This window comes from Lampetra fluviatilis, chromosome 54 (genome assembly GCF_964198595.1).
Source record: "Lampetra fluviatilis chromosome 54, kcLamFluv1.1, whole genome shotgun sequence".
NCBI lineage: Eukaryota > Metazoa > Chordata > Hyperoartia > Petromyzontiformes > Petromyzontidae > Lampetra > Lampetra fluviatilis.
In genome coordinates, this window is record NC_136328.1 from 8,884,030 (window position 1) to 8,891,647 (window position 7,618).

At 52.2% G+C, this 7,618-nt stretch overlaps 1 protein-coding gene across 1 annotated transcript in view; it reads left to right on the forward strand.

Moving 5' to 3' along the window:
- The window catches only part of LOC144949699 (chromodomain-helicase-DNA-binding protein 7-like), a 120,830-nt gene that overhangs the window by 111,232 nt on the left and 1,980 nt on the right, over positions 1-7,618 (forward strand). The gene's annotated exons all lie outside the window — the stretch shown is intronic.

Below are 7,618 nucleotides of genomic sequence, written 5' to 3' on the forward strand. Positions count from 1 at the left end.
GGATTCTGAAAATATTCAAATTCTGATTACCATGTCCGACGATTCTCACTCCATTTAGTCGATACAAGTTTAATGATTGCTCGTCGTTTGGCGTTGAAACTCGAATGTTACATTCACATTCTTGGTTCTTTCGTCACGTAAATAGAAATAAAAAATATATAAAGAATAACAATAATAAAAATTAAATAATAAAATTTTATTTAAAAAATGAAATAATACGTTCAAAATAATAAGAGCAAAAAAAAACCCACAATAAAAATAGTAAAATTAAATAAAAAAAACTGAAAATAATAAAGCAAAAAAACCCACGACGTTTCGATCACGCAACACAAGCGGTCTTCATCAGGCGCAGAGAAAAGAGGGGGCACGCCTCCAAATTTTAATTTTATTTTTTTTATCTTGTGTTTTTTTGCTTTTATTATTTTCAATGTACAGTATAACTTTTATTTTGTATTTTTTTTTATTAATTACGTGACTTTACCGAAAGAACCAAGAATATGAATTCATGCAGTCACGAAAGTTCTAAGTCAAAATGTTACATTCACAATTGCGTGGTTGTGATGACGAGTGTTATTATTTAATAAGCTTGACATTTTAAGAAAGCCCCCTCCCTCCATCTCCTCCTCCTCCAACTTGGGAAGTTTCCAGCTCCCCCCTCCGCCCCCATCCTACGCCAAATGTTTTTTTTCTGGGTGGCTCAACCGGACACCCGGGTGCAGATAAGGCGATCTCCATGGTAACGGATCAAACACGGGGCCTGTGGCGTGGTGGGTTGCGCGCTGTGCCCCGTGCTCCAGAACGAGCCACGCAAAGGAGATTAATCGCTCGCTCGCTCGCTCAATCTGTCTCCACAGACTCGCTGGTGGGTGGGGGTGTGTATACTGGACGCGGTGTGCCGGGCGGAGAAAATATTTTTGTCCAGGTGTTCGACCCGAGGTCAGACCCGGCTGAAATGAAGCTCGTGTGGTGGTGCTTCGCAACTAGTCCAAAACAAATGAAAGTGGGTTTGTGGCAGAATTGTGCCACGTGTTTAAGCAACAACATTTTTTGTCTTGGCTTGACAGCCAAGGAATAGGAACGCGTCTTTAGAGATGAGGGCCGCCGAGGAGATGGAGCGATGAAATCAGTCTGTGTGCAAGGTGCTCGTTGGATTGCAGTATCGCAGGATCGTGAGAGGTGGCGGCGGCTTAGGGATACCTTCATCCAGCAGTGGATTGACCCTGGCTGATGGTGATGATGACTCGCAACTGGTATGCTCGCGGGCGTTGCTGGCTTTCACTCGGCTCTCCTGTCTCACTCCCGCGGAGAATACCAGAGTGGTTGAGTGAGCGATCATTCAGATCTCATGTAAATTCGGCGTCCGTCAAACCGTCCCAGATACAAACTTCTATTGGCCTTGGTTACATAAATCGGCCCCCATCAACATATTTATTTTGGGTGGGGGTAAAATGTTGTTGCACACGGACACACACACACGCACGCACGCGCCCGTGTGTGTAATTCCCCACTGCCTCTACCCACCCAGCAGTATCAGCGAGTCCTGTACGACCACCAGAGGCAGCCAATTGCCAAGGTCGCGTGTGGAAGAGTAGGCCAAAATGTCCTCATCTAGAGGTGTTCTCTCTCTCCCTCTTGAGAGCCTCCTAGTGCAGGCCCCTTCCGCCAGCAGTGGCCGCGAGCAACAGTTGCACGCGAGAGCTGAGCTTCTCTTCACGCTTGATGATGATGATGGATGATGGTTTAACATTTGCAGCGAAACGTCGCGTACAAAAAATTGTCAACATTCTGCTTGGGCGTTTCAACAATCATCTTCCATCATTCCTCCTCCGGTTTTGCTGAAACCCCCCCAAATTAAAAGGGGGCACACCTGGCCACCCGATGTCAGTGGCTCTGTCGGTTAAACGAGGGATAAAAAGCTGACAATCGTCATTATAAACTCCACGGTGAGCTCACCCGAAAAGCAGAAATTGTGAATCGCCGCACACTTGGTTCGTGCTGCGCTGCCTCTGGATCGATTGCTTTTGTTCCGTTGAGGGCGATCGCACGTGGCAGGCTCTGTGCCACTGCTGGACAATGCCGTGGCTTGGAGCTGTCGTGGTCCCTTCGTTGCCGCCCCGCGGTGGAGCTGAGAGCGTTCATCCAGTCCCGAATCATTCGGGCGTTGCCAGCGACCAGGAGGAGATGGAGCTCAACGGCGTTTTGGTGTCTGCTGCTCATTCCCACGCAGACTCCCTCCGGTGCCGCGTGATTCATTCATTCCGTCGTTCGATAATAATAGGTCTGGAGAGTTACGAGGTGATGCATTCGCTTTCATTCATTCGCCGGTGTATGAATGTTCTCATTCATTGATGGAGCCGTTTTCGAATAAACGCCTTCATGTGTTTTCTGATTCATCCACCGTCATCGTTGTCGTCGTCATCACTTTGAGTCATTCATCCAACTTTTAGTTATTCTGACACAATCACGAATCTTTTTTACGATGCTTTCGTAAACGTTTGTCCTGAAAAGCGACCACGGGAGATCTTCATCCAGTAGATGATTGAGCAAAGGCTGATTTCGTTATTCGTACACGAGGTAACCGGGCAATGCCTTCCACGCGACGTGATTATCATCATCAGCAGCTTCCTCACACCGTACGATCATCATAATCAATATCCTGATATAACAAATCATCATCGACAGTAGCCTCGTCACACGCACACACCACCCATCACACACACAACTACCTTCAGAGCGACACACACACCCAGCCCTCATCCCATCATCAGCTCGTCCCCATCACGTCGTCGGCTGTTTGTTCTTGCGCTGTGTGGCTATCCGGTGTCGTTTCGGGTTGTATCAGTGCGCGTGTTGTTCGGCGCGATTTGTTTACAAAAAAAATATGACGTGCGACGCTTCGCTCCACGTGCTGTGAGCTTCTTCGGGAATGAAATTCCCAGCACGTGGAGGGCGCGAAACGTCGGACACAAGACCACCACTAGAATGGACCCACGGACGGAGCCCGATTGTATTCTCCTTCGCGGTGTACCCCGTCAAAGCGGGCTCCCACACAACATTGATACTGCCCCCCCCCCATACGAGAAGATCTGGAGCCAGGCCCCGTCCCCCACCTCCTCTTGCCCCCCCCAGCCCCCATCCTCCGTCGCGTGCTCAACAAATTCCCCATCGCTCTGCTGGGCAACACGAGAGCGCGTTGGTGGCTGTGGTGAGTGAGTCAACGCCCTCTGCGTCCCCCCCCCCTACTGTCTCACCCCCCCCCTCGTCCCCGTCATCTCGCCATTCCATCCCCGGGACGAACACTGACGAACACTCACGCCTCTCATAGCAAACAAAAACCTCCCACACATCATCAATGACCTCCTCCTCGTCCACCTCCTCCCTACAGCTCACCCTGTTCCTCCCCACCCGCCTCTGTGTAGGGTAAAGGGGCGCCACCGTGGCTAGGGGATGTTAACTCCCTGGCCTGGTATGCAGGAGGTCGTGGGTTCAATCCCGACCCTGACGCCTGCTGCTGTATATTTGGAGTTTCTCTTTCGCCCCGTGGTCGCGTGGATTTTTTTCCGCGGGTCCTCCGGGTTTTCCCCTTCACAAATAGAATCAACATCAGGCGTTTAGACTATTTGGCTGAAATACATTTCAACACGATAAGCCAGCCACTTCGTTGAGCTATCATTTGTGATAGCCAGGCCGCTTCTGAAAGAGAGTTACGTCGCAGCTCATTGGGCCTTCTTACCTGGTAAAATAAAAAAAACTAGGTTTCAAATATCGATTTAAAGCTTTCGTGACTGCAGGGATGTTGGGGTTGTCTATGGCAGCATATAGTACGGGATAGACCCGTGTGATGTAAGGAAAAAGTTTTAAAAGTTTTGCTGAAAGCATACTATAATTTTTGCGACCTAGAATTGTAATGTATTACTTACGGTTAGTAGCTCAGCTTATTGAGAGTATATTTAGCATACTGATGATTCTATGTAGTTTATACTTTAGCTTTTTACGTGGTTGTTTAGTTACTGCAGCTACATACTATTAACATTCCTTCCCTTTATTAATGCTACCCCTACCCTCTCCCTTTGATGCTGCTAATCCTGCATAATGCATGGGCATAATATGACTTTGAAAACCCCCCGCCCACCTCCCACGCATTTCACAATTAGCACTAGTCGCATTCCTGCATTTCCCATAAATATGCTAAATTCCTCTTCATATGCAAACTCTTTTGTCAAGGCGCTCTTCCTCCTCCCTCCCAGCTTAAATAGACGCTCCAAGCCTCGGACGTGTCATTTAGACTCTGTCTTATCGACAGACATGTTCTTCACCTGAGGACGGCTGCTTGCGTTGTGGCCGAAACGTCGTGAGAATTATTTGATTATGTTTTATTTTTATGATTGTATTACTTCCCTTCTACGTGACTTTACCGAAAGAACCAGGAAGATAGGTTTTAAATAGTTTAGTTTTTAGGCACAGCCCTGCAATTGCTTGCTCCGTGCCACTGCTGGCGGTAAGGCGGTCCAACGAGAGGGACCTTTTAGAGAACCTGCTCTGGACTGTATTTGGCCTACTCTTCCACACTGACTAGACGTCGTGGAAGAGGTGGATTAAGGTTTAAATACAACTTGCACCAGTTTGAACTGCCGTTCCGGGAGATCGACTCGAATTAGCGACCTCTGGATTTTAAATCCATATCGCTGACCATGACTCCCCACCACAGTATCCCAATCAGAATATTTATTCATACTGGAGGAATCCAGATTAGATATGGAGCTCATTTTTCACGGATGAACCACCCCATCTCAAAGGTTACACAAAATCGGGTCAATCGACGTACCCGCTGTGGAGAGATGCAGAGCATGTAATTACACGGAGAGGCGGAGAAGGAAGACGTGGATTCGAGAACACACGCAGGATAATGGCAGCAGCATAATCATCATCCAAGCTGTTAACAATTGCGAGCGAGGCTTGGGTAGGGAGGGCTCGACAATGGTCGGAAGGGAGCGACTCCCCGTGGGTCAAGACTAAGAGCGGAGCGGCAACCAAGGGAATGGAAATGCGCCTTGAGTGAGGACGTCCACCGGGAAGATGGAGTGAGAAACGCCTCGCGGTGTTTTGATGCACGTGCTGGGTGGATGATTGTTGTTGTTATGATGACATCGTGGGACCGTGAGAGATGGCGATGGCTTTTGCCTGCTGTCAACAAACATTTACGGGTTTTATTTTATTCCACTAGATAAGGCCCAACGAGCTATTTAGCTCTTTTTCAGAAGCGATCTGGCCACAGATGATGTTGGAATTTAAAGCAGCCAAATACTCTAAATGTTTCTAAATGTGGATGTAAAACCCGGAGGACCCGGAGAAAGATCCACGTAACCACGGGGAGAGACACGAAAACTCCAAATGTACAGCAGCCGTCAGGGTCTGGATCGAACCCACGACCTCCTGGATACCAGGCGAGATGGTTAATAACATCTCCTAGCCACCATGGCGCCCTCTCGCATCTGGTATCATAACCTAACAACCGTCATTCACCACTAAGTGGAAGTGACGCCACCACGGCGCCTGTGCCAGGCTAGGTGCACTTTGAGGCTACGTGAAGTATCGAAGGCTCGCTGGCAAGAGGTCACGGAACAGACCCAGGTGCCATGGGTTGACTGACCGAGATGACTGGCAGATGCATCACCTGTGCCCCTTACTGAGCCAACTCTCATCCCTTTAGCCGCCTGGAGCTCTGCTCGTCGTTGTGAGCGTCCCTCCTCTGTCCTCCATTGTTGCTGGAGGGCTACTGCCTTCAACTGACCAGTAGCGGCGTCCTTCACGAGCCTCCTCCACAGAGGTCGATATTGACACAGCTGGTACCAGTCGTTGGCAAGTCCACTCAGCTCCACATCCTTCTGTACCACATCAGTCCACCTCTTCTCTCGCCCATGCGGCGCCCTTTTAGCCCCCTCTGGTATCACAAAGACAACACGGATTATAAGACGAACCCCAGACGTCTGCTTTAAAATTAATATGGGGATGGGAGGGGGAGCGAGTGCGTCTTATAATCTGAAGAATACGGTATCTGCGGCCAGGGCTGCGCTGTGCGTGGTAACGGGCACACGCGAGCTGTGTGTCACGAGTGTGGGCAGCGTGCGTGACACGTGTGTGTGTGTCAGGATGCCACGTGGTGTGAACTCCACGAGATTGGCAACCACAATGATTAGAACGGTGGGGTGTGGAGTGGATTGGGAGTGTCGGTGTGGGCGTGTGGGTGATGCTGCGTGTGAAGGGGAGCGGTAGTGTCGTGGTTACCGAGCTGGACTACCAACCCGGTGACCCGAGTTCGATTCTCGCTCAAGGCCAACACCGGTGACGATTATCTGAACCGGTCCTGGGCCTCCCCTAGGTCGACTCAGCCTCTAATCAGTACATGGTGCGGTGTGTAAACATCGCCACTAGGGAGAGAATGGCGGCCGGGCGTGGTTGTTGGCCACCCACCCCCTCGAGTGCCGTGCCGGCCTTCATAGGTGCTCGCTAACAGCACTTGCCCCTACAGTCTGTAAAGGCTACAAGGGAGAGCTTTGTCTTTGATGCTGCGTGTGATGGGTGTGCGCGTGATGGGTGATGCCGCTGCTACAGCAACTGCTGATGATGTTGCTACTGGTGATGGTGCGCCTTATGCTGCTGATGATGATGCTCAGGATGATAATCATCATCATCAGTGCAATACTGCTGCTGATGATGATGCTCAGGATAATCATCATCATCAGTGCAATATTGCTGCTGATGATGATGCTCAGGATAATCATCATCAGTGTAATACCGCTGCTGCTGATGTTGATGATGAAACTGTGACGGCACGCTTCGACGCGGTGACGTCACGGACATCACGGCTCTCGTCTTCACAGGGATGACCTCACCCCCCATCCTCACTGCCCCCCCCTCACCCCCCCCACCCCGCCCCTCACCCCGCCCGTCACCCCCCATCCTCACTGCCCCCCCCCTCACCCCGCCCCTCACCCCCCATCCTCACTGCCCCCCCCCTCACCCCCCATCCTCACTGCCCCCCCATCCTCTCTGCCCCCCCATCGCCCCCCCTCACCCCGCCCCTCACCGCCCCCCCCCCTCACCCCCCATCCTCACTGCCCCCCCCTCACCCCGCCCCTCACCCCCCATCCTCACTGCCCCCCCCCTCACCCCCCATCCTCACTGCCCCCCCATCCTCTCTGCCCCCCCATCGCCCCCCCTCACCCCGCCCCTCACCGCCCCCCCCCTCACCCCCCATCCTCACTGCCCCCCCCCTCACCCCCCATCCTCACTGCCCCCCCCTCACTGCCCCCCCCCCTCACCCCGCCCCTCACCCCCATCCTCACTGCCCCCCCCTCACCCCGCCCCTCACCCCGCCCCTCACCCCCCATCCTCACTGCCCCCCCTCATCCCCCATCCTCACTGCCCCCCCTCACCCCGCCCCTCACCCCCCATCCTCTCTGCCCCCCCCCATCGCCCCCCCTCACCCCGCCCCTCACCCCGCCCCTCACCCCGCCCCTCACCCCGCCCCTCACCCTGCCCCTCACCCCGCCCCTCACCCGCCCTTCCTACTGCAGAAATAAACAAAACAACGCACACAAAGACAAAGGTCCCCCGT